This window comes from Capsicum annuum, chromosome 2 (assembly GCF_002878395.1).
Source record: "Capsicum annuum cultivar UCD-10X-F1 chromosome 2, UCD10Xv1.1, whole genome shotgun sequence".
NCBI lineage: Eukaryota > Viridiplantae > Streptophyta > Magnoliopsida > Solanales > Solanaceae > Capsicum > Capsicum annuum.
In genome coordinates, this window is record NC_061112.1 from 40333759 (window position 1) to 40351783 (window position 18025).

The following is an 18025-nucleotide window of genomic DNA, read 5'->3' on the forward strand; positions in this document are numbered from 1 at the left end:
ACTTGGTTTGAAAAATTGTGATTTTGGGTTTCCGAGGTCAACTCCATGAAAATGATTTTTTTTCAAAAATATGATTTCTCCATTGAGTCTGGAGCATCAAATTTTTTGTGGTTTCATAGTTTGTTTCCATATATAGGACTCTGAATAAATTTCGAGCACCTCGTTGTAGTCTAATTTTTTTGGACTTAAAAAGCTAATTTTCTAGCTTTGTCGGTGTGCTATAAATAGCCTCTTTTCTTTCCATTTTTCTTATTCTTTCACTTTTTCTCTTTAGATTCAAATCTTAAAATAGTGTGAGATCTTAAAAGTGAAGCTGCTGGGAACTTGAGAAGCTAGATTAACATCTATTTCTTGATTATATTATAGATTTAAGGTGAGATTTCATCCTTTCTACTCTAATACCTTGATTAATTTCTCAAAATTTTAAAAATCATAGGGCTTGATTCGAAATTCTAATTTCACTCCTATTCACTTGAATAATGTTTTAATCTTATAATTACTAATTTTTCATCAATTTAACTTTTAAAACAACTTCAATTCTTGATTTTAACACGAATTTTGAAGATTTTACTCGGTAAAGCTTAAAAATAGTTTTTCTTTGATTTAAACCACATTTTTGACTCGATTTGACTTGACTTTTTAGCTATAGATTCCTATTAATATGGAAAATATATTTTTGTAATAAAGTTTTGATTTTGTCCTTTTTCTTCAAAAATCATTTTGAGGGTCTATTTTGATTTCGAACCAAAAGTAGTCAATATCATTGGCTTTGTTTTGATGCATAGATTCTACATTTCTTGGTTTTAATTGATTTTGAGGTCATTTGTGGAATGTAAGATTGTGGGTTAGCAGACCAATTTTGGCATTCGATGTGGATTATGGTTTAACTCTTCACACTGGGCTAGGTAGTTAATTTGTATACCAAAGTGCATGTTAAGAGTGAGAATTAATCATGAAATATATCCATCTATATGTTGTGCCCATGTGGGGGCCTAAATGTGGTGTAAGTGTTAAATCTGACATATCATGTTATATGTGTGACCGTATGGGGGCTTATGTGATGATTTAATAGCCTTGAATACATGAGAAGAAATTGTATTGTGTTGTTAGAAATGCCTATTATGGTGACTTTGGCATATTATGATATAATCATACCTTGTGCGCATGTGAATCATGTGAAAAATTCATGGATAGTGGAAATAATAAGTGGATATTGGCTCACGTGGTTGTGGAATTGTAACATTATGGTTTGTTGTGTAAATACTTCATATGGATTATTTGTGAAAATACATCATATGGATTGGTTGTGGAAATACTCATTTTGAATGGTTGTAAACCTTGCATCATCATTCTCATGTCATCATATGCATCATTTTATAGGTTTGATTTAGTGCTTTACATTTAATTATTGACATTCATGTGAACTTGATTTGTGTCTTATATCATGTATGTTCTTTTGAAACACTAAAAATACTAGAAATATTGGAAATAGTAAAATTACTAGAAATATTGGAAACACTGGATATACTGGAATTACTAGAAATATTAGAAATAATGGAAATACTAAATATTACTCAAGGTTTTGTGCCAACCTCAAAGGTGTGTTCCAATCTCAAGGCTATGTGCTAAACTCAAAGTTGTGTGCCAACCTCAAGGCTGTGTGCCAGCCTGGTGCACCATCATTATCATCATCATCATCACATCATCATCAACATTATCATCTTATACATTGAATTTTCTTTATTATGTTGATATTGTGATTGAATTTATGTATTGACTTGTTATATGTCTACTTACTCTATACTGTGTTACTTATACTTGACCATCCTATATATACTTATTCTTCTCTATTTATACTTGCATGTGATATAATATATACTTGTGTTCTACTTGTTGTATTGTTGTTGTATTTGTGATATATATTAGAATTTTTAGTACAAGCAATGAAGGCTATCGTGGTGGGACATTTTCTCACTATAGGTGATGTGCCCTTAGTGTGTATTTGGTGTACATTATTTTCTACTTTGCTCGGTTAGCCTATGGAACTAATGAGTACAAGTGGATCGTACTCACTCCTACTATACCTTTTTGGTGCAGATCCAGGTTCGGGTGTGCCCCATGTTGCTAAACTGGAGCAATTGTTGGAGCTTTCTGGTAGTTGATGATTTTTAACCGTCCGAATATCTTCTACTACATTTTTCTATAGAATATGTCATTACTTTCATCTCAGAGATAGATTTTCTCTTGTATTTGGATATCTTATGTATTTCTTTTGGATTCAAATTGTACTAGCCACGTTCTTATTCTGTTAATAGATGGTTTTGGAGTTATGGCTGTATTGTTATGTTTCTTTCCATATTTATCATACTCGTATAGTTCGGCTTTGTTATAGAAGCCTTACCTTAGGTTTATTTCTGTCTTTTTACCCTTCGTGTATTGATTTGTGTGATTGGCTTACTTGTTAAGGTTTGTTGCGACAAGTGCCATCATAAACTATTATTTTTGGATCGTGACAAATTGGTATCAGAGCAACCAGGTTGGTTTCATTGGTCTCAATGGTGTAAGAATGAGATGTCTAATAGAGTCTCGCAGATCGATACTTAGATGTCCGTATTTATTTTTGAGAGGCTATAGGATATCTTTTGGAAAACTTCTCTCTTTTTATTTCTTATCATGTGAATTTCTTGTATGCCTTGAGTTTTGGATTATTTTTCACTCTTTCTGTGAAGATGGTGTTGACTAGGTCCTGCAAGGTCAGAGGTATAGAGCCTTCTCCCAAAAGGTAGGCCTCGAGTCATTGATGGACTTGAGAGAGTGGACGGTCCTATAGATCAACTCCACCTTGGAGGAGTGCTCAAGGACTCTCCCCTAAGGCTCATATTGGCTACTTCACAGATGGTTATATTTGGAGCATCTTTTCAAAGCATTATGGATCATGTGAAGATAAAAGAGGGTATTCTTAGAGCATCTCAGGGAGGCTCCAAAAAGGTATGATATTTTCAAAAGTTTATAGGTTAGGCTTTTTATAGTAGAGATTTTAGAGGTTCTAGTAGTTATCAGGGTAGGCCAGTGCAGGTGGTCTTACAAAGTTCAGGTGGTGAATCTTTGGGTTAAGCAATGTAGGGTGGCCGTTTGGGCCTAGTGGTACCTTTTTTTTTTTATTAATGTAAGCCATAAGACTTGTTATGTGTGTCATGTGGTTGTCCATTTGGCTAAGGACTGTCCTTGCTGTATAATTTGGGATACTTTTATTTTAGTAGTGAGAGGCAGGGGTACTACTAGAGTAGCGAGAGGTAAAGGTGGTGGAGCCCGCGGTGGTGGTCATGGGGCTAATCAACCAGTTGGTAGTCGTGGTTAATCTATACCTACCAGGCCTAAGGTGGAGATTTCTGATGCTGTGATCACAGGTATCATCCCCATTTATTTTATATCTCCATCTGTGTTATTTAACCCTGGATTGACCTTCTCCTATGTGTCTACATATTTTTACTTAGGTTTTGATTCTGTTGGTATGCCTCTTTCCATTTCTATTTTTGTATCTACCCTTGTAGGAGATTCTTTAGTGGTGGATTAGGTGTACCGATCTTGTATTGTGACCTTTTGTGTGCGTGAGACGGGTAAATTTTATTATGTTAGATATGATTGATTTTGATGTTATTTTGGGTATGGATTAGTTGGATCCTTATTGTGCTATCGTAGATTGTTTTACTAAGATCATGACTTGGGCTTCACCAAGTGTACCAAGGATAGCTTGGAGGGGTGTGGTTCATTTGGGTCCTAAGAGGATCATATCTTATGTTCAAGCTCATAAATTGGTTGAGAAGGGATATTTATCTTATTTGACTTATATTTGTGAGACTAGTATTATTTTACCTCCTTTTTTGGATTTTGTTCGTGTTGTCCATGAGTTTGTGGATGTTTTCCCATGGATTAGCCTAGTGCTATTAATGTTGAGTCAGAAATCAAGCCTATATCTATTCCTTTTTATAGGATGGTCCCAGCCGAGTTGAAGAAATTGAAGCATCAAGTGTAGGAGTTATTGGATAAGGGATTTATCTGACCTAGTGTATCACCTTAAGGTGCTCTTGTCTTGTTTGTGATGAAGAAAGATGGGTCTATGCGTATATGTATTAATTATCGACAGTTGAAAAAGGTGTCAGTTAAGAATAAGTATTCTCTTCCTTGCATTGATAATTTATTTGATTAGCTTTAGGATGATGTGATGTTTTCAAAGATTGATTTGAGGTTCGGTTATCACCAGTTAAGGATTAGAGTTTCGGATATTTCAAAGATAGCTTTTTGAACTCGATATAGTCAATATAAGTTCTTGGTCATGTCTTTTGGGTTGACCAATGCTCGTACCACATTTGTGGAGTTGATGAACTGGGTGTTCTGACCGTATATCAACTCTTTTATTATTGTATTTATAGATGATATCTTGATTTATTCCATGAGTGACGTTGAGCATAAGGAGATTTGCAGATGGTGCTTCAGAGATTGAAGGATGAGAAGTTGTATGCTAAGTTCTCCAAATGTGAGTTTTGGTTAAATTTTGTTTCTTCTTGGGTCATATAGTGAATAAAGAAGGTATAATGGTTGATCCAACCAAGGTTACATCAGTTCATGAATGGGATAGGCCTACTTTATCCATCAAGATTTAGAGCTTTTTCAGTTTGGCTGGTTATTATTGGTGTTTTGTTGAAGGTTTTTCATCTATTGAATCTCCCTTGACCAAGTTGACTCATAAGAAGATTTCTTTTCAGTGGTCTAATGTTTGTGAGGCGATCTTTTGAAAGCTTAAGGATTTATTGACTTTATCTCCTATTTTGGCTTTACCCAAGGAGGGCATGAGTTTACCATCTTTTGTAATGCTTTAAGTATTGGATTAGGTGCTATGTTGATGGAAGAGGTGAAGGTGATTGCATATGCATCTCATCTGTTGAAGCCTCATGAGAAGAATTATCCTACCCATGATTTGATGATGTACACAGTTGTGTTTGCTTTGATCTTATGGAGGCATTATTTGTATGGAGTTTGTTGTGATATTTTCTCGGATCATCATAGCCTTTAGTATTTCTTTAACCAGTGAGATATTAATATGAGGTAGCACTATTGGCTTGAGTTACTTAAGGATTAAGGCTTAACTATTTTCTACCATTTGGGCAAGGCTAATGTGGTTTCAGATGCCTTGAGCCGAAAGTCAACTAGCTTGAGTAGCTTGACAGATCTTTTAATCCAGGCGAGGCCTTTAGACTTAGAGGTTCAGTCTTTAGCTAACCAAATTGTTAGGCTTGATATTTTAACAACTGGGCATATTTTGCCATTTGTGGAGGCTAGATCTTCTTTGATGGAGAAGATCTGAGTTCATCAGTTTGATGATATTAGATTGAGGTTGATTCAGTATAAGATATTGAGTGGTGAGGCTAAGGAAGCCTCACTTGATTCGAATGGAGTTTTGAGAATTGTGGGGCATAGGTTGTGTACCGAGAATAGGTGATTGGATCAGACTGATCTTGGAAGAGGCTTATTATTCCAGATATTCCATCCATCCTGGAGTGACTAAGATATAGTATGATTTGAGATAGCACTACTGGTGGGGTGGTATGAGGTGAGATATACTGGATTTTGTTGCTCGTTGCCTATGTTTTCAATAGATGAAGACCGAGCATATGATACCTGGTGGTTTACTTTAGAGGTTACCCATTCCCGAGTGAAAGTGGGAATAGATCACTATGGACTTTGTGATTGGTTTGGCACGATCTTTGCATGATTTTGGTAGTATTTGGGTCAACATGGATCGATTGAAAAGTTGACATATTTCTTTCTGATCCAGGTTTCCTTCAGTGCCGAGAGTTTGGCTCATATCTATATTCGTGAGATTATGCATTTGCATGGTGTACCAGTGTCTATCATTTTAGATCATAGTTTGGTATTCATATCATGCTTTTTGAAGACTTTTCAGGTTGAGTTGGGCACTCGGGTTGATCTTAGAACTAGTCAGTCAGAGCGGACTATCCATATTTTAGAGGATACACTCTGCGCGTGCGCGATTGATTTTGGTGGCCAGTGGAAGCAATATTTTACTTTAGCAAAGTTTACCTATAATAGCAGCTACCATTCCAGTATCAATATAAATCTTTTTAAGGCAGTGCATAGTAGGTTTTGTCGCTCTCCAATTGTTTGGTTTGATGTTTTTGATGTTGGACCTCGAGGCACAGACTTTTTTTGTGAGTCCTTGGATAGAGTCCAAATAATCCAGTATAGACTTTGAGTGGATCAGAGTAGGTAGAAGTGCTATGTTGATCGTAGATATCGTACCTTGATGTTTAGTGTTGGTGACTGTGTTTTCCTTTCTAGTTTCACCCATGAAGGGTATGATGAGGTTTGGGATTAGGGGAAAGCTTAGCCCCAGGTATATTGGTCCATTTGAGACTCTTTAAACTGTTGGTGATGTGGCCTATGAGTTGGCTTTATCCCCGAATTTGTTAGCTGTTCATCTAGGTTTTCATGTTTCTATGATTTGCAGTTGCATTCTTGTTAAGTCTCATATTATTCATTGGGATTCATTTCAGTTAGATGAGCGGTTATCCTTTGTTAAGGAGCCAGTCTCTATTTTGGCTAGGGATGTTAGGTGGCTACGCTCTAGAGTTATATATGTGGTTAAGGTTCAGTGGAGACATCGACCTATGGATGAGGCTATATGGGAGGTCGAGTCTAATATACGTAATTCTTATCCCAGCTCTTCATTAATTCATGTATTTCTTTGCCTTAGTATAAGGACGAACTAGACTTTTAATGGTGGATGATGTAACAACCTACAAATTTGATAAAATATGTGAAATATGTGTTTTTTGATGATTTGACTATTTTACCCATCTCCATAATTGTATTATGGTATTTTTGGAGTGTGGGGTGATTGGCATGATTTTCGATTCATTTTAGAGCCTTTTGTGCGAAATTATATTTTTTTGGTGGCTTCCAGAGCCTTATTATGGACATGTGTAGTTATATTTTGATTAATGTGATGGATGGCTTAATGGACTGTGCCAACATCTCCAAAATATTAATCTTACGTTAGGTAGACCTTTGGTTTGAGTTACGATGCACCCGAGCATATTTCAACCGGTTGGTCGGAAAGATGGAAAATTAAAAATATGGATATGAGACCCATATTTGGTCAAAACGATCTAGGATGAAATATCCTACTTCCCCAATGCGTTCGAAACATCGATTTTAGGGCGGTAACATGTTTGGTGTGATTTAACGGCTTTTAAATCTCATTTCGACCCTCGATTTAGAAAATTAGGATTTTGAATTTCGGTGGTCAACTCTGTCGAAATAATATTTTTTCAAAAATTTGATGTCGCCATTGAGTCTGGTTGCATAGCTTATTTATGTATATTGGACTCTGAACGAATCTCGTGCACCCCGTCGAAGTCCCCTTTTTGGACTTAAAAAGCTAATTTTTCAGCTTTGCTGGTGCGCCATAAATAGACCTTTTTCTTGCCCATTTTGCTCATTCTTTTACCCTTCCTCTTTAGAGTTAAACCCTAAAATAGTGTGATGGCTTAAAAGTGATGCTTATGGGAACTTGGAAAACTAGGTTAACATCTGTTTCTTGATTCTATTAAGTACTTAAGGTGAGATTTTATCCTTTTCTATTCTAATTCCTCGATTAATTTCTCAAAATCCCAAAAATCTTAGGGCTTGATTTGAAACCCCAATTTAATATTTTAATCTTCTAATTACTTATTTTTTATCTACATGGATTTGGAAGATTTTACCCGGTAAAGCTTAAAAATTATTTTTTTTGATTTGAACCTTGTTTTTGGCTCGATTTGACTTGAATTTTCAGCTGTAAATTTTCTTAAAAATATGAAGAAATATTTTTATAGTAAAGCTCCAATTTTGCCTTTCTTTTTTTGAAAATCCGTTCCGAGGGTTCATTTTGATTCCAAACTAAAAGTAGTTAATTGGTGTAATGTTGGCTTTGTTTGATGCGTAGATTCTATGTTACTTGATTTTAGTTTGTTTTAATTAAAATTTTGGGTCATTTCTAACCCCAAAAATCCATCCCAAAATAAAAATTGATTTGAGTCCACAACATGACCCAATCTATACACGAGAATTAAAAAGTTTTCTAAAAGTGAACAAGAGACTCTAGAGTCTTTAGTACTCTTTCCTTTCCCTCTGTGCCACCTCTCATCCATGTTCATCTCAACTACCAATCGAAAGTTTATGACATCTTCACTTGGAGCTGGTAATTCCTTTCTCTCCCATCTTTTTGTTTTTGTTTTTGTTAATCTATTTTGATAAAAAACTCTTTCAGGTGGTTGGGGTTCATTCACTTGAAGTTGAAACATTATGGCTAGTTTATTACCCTTCTCAGTGTAACATAAGTTCCAGATCCTGTACCTTCTTGAGAAATGCTGATGTTGATGTGCTGATGTTGTTATCTTTTCCTCTCAAGTATTGTTGAAATTCTTCTTCAGATCCTGTGGAGTATAGACTGTCATGAGGGGAAGCTCCATCTACCCTTATTTTTTGTGAAGGTTTTTTATAACTAGAGCATCTAGCTAGACATAGCACAATAGAGTAGTTCTTAAATTTCTCAAACATTGACTGTGCCCCTGCTTTGTTTTCGTAGACTTGTAAAATTTGGGACCCCCTAGCCTTCTCTCTCCTTAATCGACTTCTTGTTCTGAATGTAATTATGCATGCGACTGAATCTATCTCGTTCTGATCCTCAGATTGGGGATTTGTGTTTAATCCATGTTAATGTGCTTTTTGCTTCTTGATGGTAGCTCATAGAAACTGTGATATTATGTGCTCAACTATGCATCAATTACTTCATTTGCAAAAGTACCTACTACCGTATTTGCATCTCTAAAAGTATTCTGTATCTTTGCTTGGATTGCATGAATTCTGTCCCTCATATCTTTAATCTATTCAATTAAGTCCCAAGGTACTTTCCATAACCTGTTAATCATCTTCATAAGATCTAATGAGTCAGTCTCTATGATTACTTTCCTTAACTCCCTCTATTGCATATACTTTAAAGCATCATTTATTGGTTCCATCTCATTTTTGTGTTAGTAGTAATTCCTAAAACCTTTTTCTTTTGCATACTACTTGTTTTTAGTTGATTTCAGGATTGTTCGTGAAAAGTAAGGTCGTGAGTTTAGAGTGTAGGGGACCAATTTTAGTATTCAAGGTAGGTTATGGATTAATTCTTCAGACTGGATGGGTAGTTAATTTGCATACAACAATGCATGTTAAGAGTGTGAAGTAATCATGAAATATGACTATATATATGTTGTTCCCGTGTGGGGGTCTAAATGTGATGTAATTGTTGAATCTAAGATATCATGTGATATGTGTCATGAATTAATCATGAAATACGACTATATATATGTTGTTCCCGTGTGGGGGTCTAAATGTGATGTAATTGTTGAATCTAAGATATCATGTGATATGTCACCGTGCAGGGTCTTATATAACGATTTGATAGCCTTGAATACATGAGAACAATTTTATTGTGTTGTTAGAAATGCCTATTATGGTGCTTTTGGCATATTGTGATATAATCATACCTTGTTGGCATGTGAATCATGTGGAAAATTAGTGGATAGTGGAAATAGTGAGCGAACATTGACTCATGTAGTTGTGGAACTGTAACATTGTGGTTGGTTGTGAAAATATATCATACGAATTGATTGTTGAAAGACATCATGTGGATTGGTTGTGGAAATACTCATTTTGAATGGTTGTGAACCTTACATCATCATTCTCATGCCATCATATGCATCATTTTACTTGTTTGTTTTATTGCTTTATATTTAATTGTTGTCATGTGTGTGAACTTGATTTGCATCTTATGTATGTATGTTCTTTGAAAAAACCAAAAATACAGAAAATATTGGAATTACTGGAAATACCAAAATTACTAAAAATATTGAAAACACTGGATATACTGGAATTACTGAAAATATTAGAAATACTGAATATTTCTCAAGGATGTGTTCCAACCTCAAGGGTGTGTTTCAATCTCAAGGCTGTGTGCCAAACTAAAGGTTGTGTTCCAACCTCAAGGCTGTGTACGAACCTCAAGGCTGTATGCCAACCTCGCGCACAATCATCATCATCATCATCATCGTCATCCATATTATCATCTAATACATTGCATTTGCTTTATTGTATTGACGTTGTGATTGAATAGACTTATTGACTTGTTATATATTTACTTGCTCTATATCCTGTTACTTATACTTGACTATCCTACATATACATGTTCTTCTCTGTTTATACTTGTATGTGATATAATGTATACTTGTGTTTTACTTGCTGTATTGTTGTTGTTTTTGTGATATATATTAGAACTATAAGTGCAAGCGGTGTGGGCTATCGTTGTGGGATATTTTCTGATTGTAGGTGACGTGCCCTTAGTGTGTATTTTGTGTACTTTATTTTCTACTTTGCTCGGTCGGCCTATGATACCTACTGAGTATAAGTGGATCGTACTCACTCCTACTGTACCCTTTTGGTGCAGATCTAAGTTCAGTTGCTCCCCACATTGCTTGACTCGGGCGATTGTTGGAGCTTTCAAGTTAGTTGATGATTTTCAGGCATCCGATTCATGTGCACCTTGGTGTTTCAATTTGTGTGATTGGATTACTTGTCAAATTTTGCTGCGATAGGTGCCATCATGACCGATCATTTTTGGGTCGTGACAAACATATAACAACATAATACTAAACTTCATGAACCATAAACCAAAAGGAAATTAATTAAAATACTGTAATAAAACCATCTTAATACTATCATCTTAGTTATTAAGTGACTCTAACAAATATTGAGTCCTTCTAATTTAGGGAGTTTCTCTTAACTGACATAAACCATGTGGGAAGCATAAAGTCCAATGTCTTACCTATATGGAGAAGTGCCATCTTACACCTTGCCAGGGTGTAAGGTGAAGCATAACTTATGGATTCAACTCTTAGTTCAAAGGAGACACTACAGTGGTGATGTACTTATGGGCAGTGGCGGACACAGAATTTTTATCAAGTGGGTTCAATATATAAAAAATAAATACACAACAAAAGAAACAAAATAAAATTTGATAAACTAAACATATTATTACAATACTATCCTATGAGTTTTCATTTCTGGAATCATATTCATAATACTTTTATTAGAAACAATATTAAATATTTTTTTCTATGTAAGGCACCATATAACTGCTTATGAGATCATCATCGATTCAATTTTTCAATTCACTCTTGATCAACTTCATTTCCAAAAAGGCTCTTTTAACTATAGTAGCGATAATCAACAGAAGAAATGCACACTTTACAAGACGAAATGCAAGAGATAAAGTGTTTCTTTGTCTTAACTAGCTCCTAAAAAAGGTCATCAAATCCTTTTAGATTATAAAACCTTTTATCAACGTCACGAATATCAACAATATAAGTCTCTAGTTAATTTTTGAGAGTAGCCATTATATTTTCACCAAAATCATCAGGACATAATTTAGCCATTCTCAATATTTTGTTGATATCAAAACTAGAAAATGAGTCCATAGGATTAAATCAAGCAACCTCAATAAGCTAATATGTTTTCACCTAGTTAAAAAAATCATTAAGTTCTTGAAGTTTCTAATCAATAATATTAAAAAAATACATTCACGCGACAGTGATGTGAGATAGTATACTCAACAACTTTTCATCGAGATATTTCAAAATTAACATAGAACTAATTAAAATTAGGTATTAAAATGTTGTACCTGACATAAAATGCTGATACATTCTTGATAAGTGGATCCCATCCTTCATCCCTTAAACTTTTCAATCATTTCTTCACCATTTTAACAGGTAGAATAACATTTACAATATATTGTTTTTTCATCTTTAAGGATTCATTAAGCTTATTTATGATTTCTAGAATCTCTCTCATTGAATGCAATATAAACACAACCTTAAATATTTGACAAGCTTTGAGATATCCTGTTGCCCTAGTTTTTTCTTCAAGAGATTCAGATTCAAAAACAATAATATCAAGGACATCACTAATAAAATCAAACATACTAATAAAGTTCTTAAATGATTTATAGTGTGAACTCTGGTGAGTTATCAACTCTAACAAGATCAAGTTCTTGATTCAATCCCTTTCCAGTTTAAACCTCGTCCATATCTAGTGCCTCTTTAACTTTTCGAAGTTCATCCATACATTTAAAAGAACCCCCACTATATTTAAGACATTAGAAATCTAAAATACAAGTTCTTCAACTTGAAGATATTTTTTAGATACTCCAACAAGAGTCATCTAAAGTTGATGAGCAAAATAATGAATTGCATGAAGTGATCTACTTTCTTGCTAAATCAAAGCTGTAAGGACACTTAGACGACCTTGCATATTGCTTTCTCTCTCATGTCATTTCCCCCGTATACAAGATAAATTCAAAGAATGCTGAGTAAGTGAAACACCTCGGGAATAGGATCCTTACAAAATTTTCTTAGTTTTGTACTTACTGGCCTCGGTATGACTCAATGGTATGAGTTAGGGGTGGTATTAAGGGTTCAATTGTATTCTAGGAAGTGTTCTTGGCTTGTTTATTTCATAAGGTATGACTCATCAAGTTACTAGTCATATCAAAAGATACAAGTGGTTCAAGGCAAGCTGAATGGTTCTTGATTGAGTTGCCTTATGAATTCTGCCCATGGTATAGTTGGTGGCTTTGATTTAGTGTACCACCCGTACCCTTAGGTATGAGATAGAAAGATGTGAGTCATATAGTAATTAGTGTGTAAGGCCTTGGCAAGGTCTTGGGTACGAGTTGGGGTACCACTCGTTCCCTAGGATACATATGGTATAGGTGAGTTGTAACCCTGGGCGTGGCCTATTTTTAATTTTAAGTCAGGTGTGGTTAGGATATTTCCTACTTCAAATCTCTTATGTTTTCACATTATGTAAACCTTGGTGGCCACTCATAATACTTATTATAGGATAGAAACACTCCAAATACTCTCTCAAACTTAAACTTGAAGATTGGAGGCTAGGGTTTCTTCATGTGTTCTTCTAAGGTCTCAAGAGTCATGTTTCTCTTCGGAAACTTCTTGTATAAGGCATGTACTCATTCCCTCATTGTTAATTCCAACTAAAGGCATGTGTATTATGTTTTAAACATTGATTTATAAATCATGAATAATGGTTTTCAAAATATATGTTGAGGTTCTTGATGCATATGGTTTGGTATTAGTTTAAACGATGTTTTTACATATTTTTGGTAATGGTTTGCATACGTTGGTACTTTTTGGTTATGGTTTAACAAATGGGTCTTGAGTAAACCTAATTATGGTAGTTTATGCATTGGTTTGGTCTTGGTAAAGGTATGCCCTCAACATGTTTGATAAAATGTCTAAAAGAATGTTTCCACTCTAGTGTTGAACTTTTATTGGAAGTATTGCATGGTTAGGTTTGGTAACGGATCCATAAATGGATTTGGATGGTTTAAATGATATAAATGCTTTAAATAGTTGGTATGGTCATAAATGGTTTGGAATGGTTTTAAATGGTATAAATGGTGTACATGATTTGGAAAGATTACATCGTAAAGCCTTGGTGGCTATGAAATTGGTTTTGGTTAATAGGAAATCATGAAGGGTACATGGAATCCCTTAAACCTATATACGGTTGGCTATGGACAAAACTTGTAAGTATTGTTGGTATGACGATACCATTATTAATGACCTTGGTTAATAAATAGTTAATCGATGAGTTGGTTGCTTGGTAATGGTTTTAATTGGGCAATAAAGGTGGGGTGTGTAGCAAAGCTGTGGAAGGTAGAGGTCTTGGGGGGACTAAAAATGAAAACTCATATTTGCCGATGTGAGGTTGGTTTTGGTGACTGTGTGCATGATGTCTCACTTTATATTTGGGGGATATACTAGTCATCCCAGGTTTTCTTTCTTGATCGTGCGACTTCACACACTGGGGCCATATAGCCCATGAGTAGTTTAGGATGGCAAAGCTACACAACCTAGGTAAAGGATTTAAAGGCATTCTAAACCCAGTTCCCTTTTCTGACATAGTTATATATATGTATGGTTGTATGTATTATGGATGATTTTACTTGGCTTTATAAATGGAGTTATTTTACCATTATCCATAGTGCATGCTAGTGTTCACCCACTAACCCATCTTTGGACGGCTGTATACCCACGCTATGCAGGGACTGACCATTTTACTTCTCATGATTAGTGATCAAATTTGGGGACAGTCGATCTTGGATTAAAATGGTGAGATTCCCTAGTTTGGAAGGCATCTATTTCATGTCATGGTTTACTTTACATATTTCTTGTATTTCATAAACTTTGGTTTTTGGCTATGGCCGGGGGCATGTCCCGACTAGGTACTCCTTGGTTGGTCTAAAGGCTTTGTAAAGATAACTGTGGACTTGGGTATGGTATGGACTAGTTATGTTTATCTTTGTATATATACATGCATCGGATTATTATAATTGGTTTTGGTTTATTGGTTTTGGCATTGGCTTAGTTAGTCATTGGGTGGTTGGACTTGGTTGGGATGGTCTCGGATATAGACATCCCAGAGGTAACACATGATTGGATACTCTTATCTTGTTATATGTTTGAACTTCAGTCGACTAAAGGTATGCGTTTGGTGGTTGGTTTGGGTAACGGGGAAGTTCTCGGTCCTGGTTGGGCTTGGTATTGGCCATTATGGCAAGGCCCTGGTTTGGGTCGTGTCAAGTTGGTATCAGAGCTTTAGATTTCGATGTCATAGGGTCTACACAAAGCCGTGTCGAGTAGAGTCTTACTTATGGGTATGTCGTGCACCACACTTGTAATTAGGAGGCTACGAGGCATTTTGAAATGTTTCACTTTCTTGGTTATTCTACTTTCGAGCTATGAAGTCTAAGGTCTTGAACTTTTCTCTGAATCTTTACTATGTTTACTTTTTGGATCATGTCTTCTCAATGATATAAAGTTTGTGGAAACTTATTTGTTCCACTCGAGGACAACATGGATGGATATTGTAATGACCCGAGGCTACCCCTAGTCATCACATAGTGCTTACGATCAGAAGTGATCCCAAGCTAACTCTTGTACTGGCATTACTCAAGAGCAACTGAATAAAATACATAGGTTTGAAAGAATAATGCGGAAGATAATATTTTCTGAATATGATCAATACAATACTATATTGAAATGATTACAACTCTGATTGTATAAAACAAAATTAGAATCAAATACATTAACTCTACTGACTATCAATGAAGCCTCTACTAGTATTGATATAGGTAGATGGGATATGACCCCTAGCTATCCCAAATCAATGTGACTGAATAAAGAAAACAATATGCTATTCGAACTATGACTGACTCGAACCCTTGAATCAAAAGGGCTCATCATCTGCTGACTGGAAATTGTAACTGTCTGATTATGATGTGCATGCTACAACTTGTACCTACATTATTAAATAATGTAGCATATAGACGTATATATGGATCAGTACTTTTGGAATGTACTGGGCATGTGGGGGTGAATGCATAAGTAAAAACAGTAACTAAATGTGCATATAACTTGTAAAGAACTCATGCTAAGTGTAGATGACTCACATTGGCTTGAATAATGTAAAAGTTGTGAAATCTAAATATACTGTAATAAAGCATAAAGACAATCTTTGTGAGCCATCACACTTAGTTCTAAAAGTTGTACTTTTACTCTTTCTATTGGGAGTTTCTTATAACCGACATAAACCATGTGAGCCGTTATGGAGTCCAATATCTTACCCAGGTTTGGAAGAGCTGTTCTACATGAGTGAGGTAACTTCATTTAAAAATTGATGTATTTAATGAATTTTTAGCTTTAAATATAAGTAACACTTTTTAATATGATGATACAGTGCATGTGGACCTTCGTGAATCGGAGAGGAATGAAGAAGGAGAAAAAAGGAGCAAAATATACGAGTTGGGAACTGTTGTGGAAGAAGAGGAAAAAAAAGAAGAAAAGACGGATCAAGAAGAAGAAGAAGATGATGATGATGATGAGAGCCAAGAAGAATCTGGAAAAGAAGCAGCTGCAGAAAAAAAGAAAAAGAAGTTGAAAAAGAAGCAGCAGCAGATGAAGAAGAAGGTAAGGAAAATGAAGAACCTGAAAAAATAGCAGCATCTGATGAAGAAGAAGAAGAAGCTGACAAAGAAGAAGCTGATAAAGAAGCAGCAGGTGAAGAAAAAAAAGAAGCAGAGGAAGAAAAAAAAGTTGAGAATAAAGCAGTAGCTGCAGCAGGTGAAGAAAAAGAACTAGAACAAAGTTAGAAAGAAGCAACAACTGCAGATGCTAAAAAAAAGAGAAGAAGCTGAAGATAGAAGGGAAGAAGTAGCAGACAAAGAAGAAGGAGAAGTCAGAAAAAATGAACAGAAAGAAGAAACAAAAAAGCAAATAAAAAAGATGTGGTCATGGATATCATTGATGAAACCAACAATAACATTTGTGTTTATGCGAAAAATGACATTTGAATGCTACTATTGTTAATTTGTTGAATGATCAGTTGTTAGGATACAATAATTTTATTTTTTATTTGATAAATATAGGAGTTGAATGATTTGTTGGTAGGATATGACAAATATTTTTTTATTTTATGAAAGTTGTTATGATTCTGCATTGAATCTTCTTTTATCAAACTGTATTGTTGCATGGAATTTGAAAATGAATTGTGTTGTAATAATTGATAGAGTGTATGGTTGAATCAGAGAATGTAAATTTAATCTTTTGTATACTTCTTGCATAGTTTATCATTACCATGCTACTTGATTTTAAGTTGATGTGTAGTTTGATCATTTATTTATTCTATGAAAAATAGTATTAACATTATAGAAAAATAGAAGTATTTTTATTTATTCAATATCACAAAATCTATGTTACACTTTTCCAAAGAACGAATACTAGCATTATAGCACATAACATCATTTTTAAGCCATTCTCCCTTTCTTCGGCCAAAACTATTTTTTTTAGTTGATCCCTCTCTATTTGGGTGTCATGTATCAATACTTTAAAGTGATCTCTCAGCTCTTCAGCTTCTTTGAACAAAATCCTGAGAAGATCTCTATTTTCTTCGCATTTTTGAAGCCTTTGTAGTAGATTAAATTTTGCCAAGTCATGAAAATTTGATGTCTTGGGTCCCGAACTCAATGTTGATGGACTGCTTGGAGGTGATACCTCATCAAGCCATTTAGAAAATGAGCATGCATAGAAAAAATAATAATAAAATAACAATTTACTTAACTTTAAAAAAAAGACATATGCGACTCACTATCTCAATTGCACAGTTATAAAATTTGCGACCTGGATTTGAGTCTGTGCGTGACGTCCTCAAGATAGTCGCATTTCCACAATGACAAATTAGAGGTTTTTTAGAATTGGAAGTTTGAGATGATTGAGACATTGTAGGATTTTAAAATAAAAACAAAGTGGATGAAATAAAATAATGAGGGGTGGAGGACTTTATATATGAAGTAAAAAGAAGTGTTAACATTGAAGGAATTCAAAAATAACCATTTATTACCGTTGGAACAATAATTGTGTTTTTTGAACGGGTGGTGACACTTAATAGACTGTCATCGATCATGACCTATGTTAGTCATCAGCGAGATATTAAAGTCTACCATAGACCCTCGTATTCGATGGACCCTCAATAACATGTTTAAAAAAATAATTCAGTAAAAAATATACTTATGCTTTGAGGGTCCATCGATTCAGTTGGTCTATCGTAGACCTACACCTTAGGTAGAGCATCGATTTATCTATGGATCATTCATAGATTGCGTAGATCTATGTACACTGCTAAAGAGCATTACTTGAATGTTGTTCAAAAATGAATAAATAAATTAAAAATACATGTAGTGTGGGTTTCTACACATATGAAAAAGTGTAAACAAGTCACATAATCATATTAGAGATTGTACAAATTAGGGATGGTTAATTAAGGAGTGTGTGGATGGGTAGTGGTT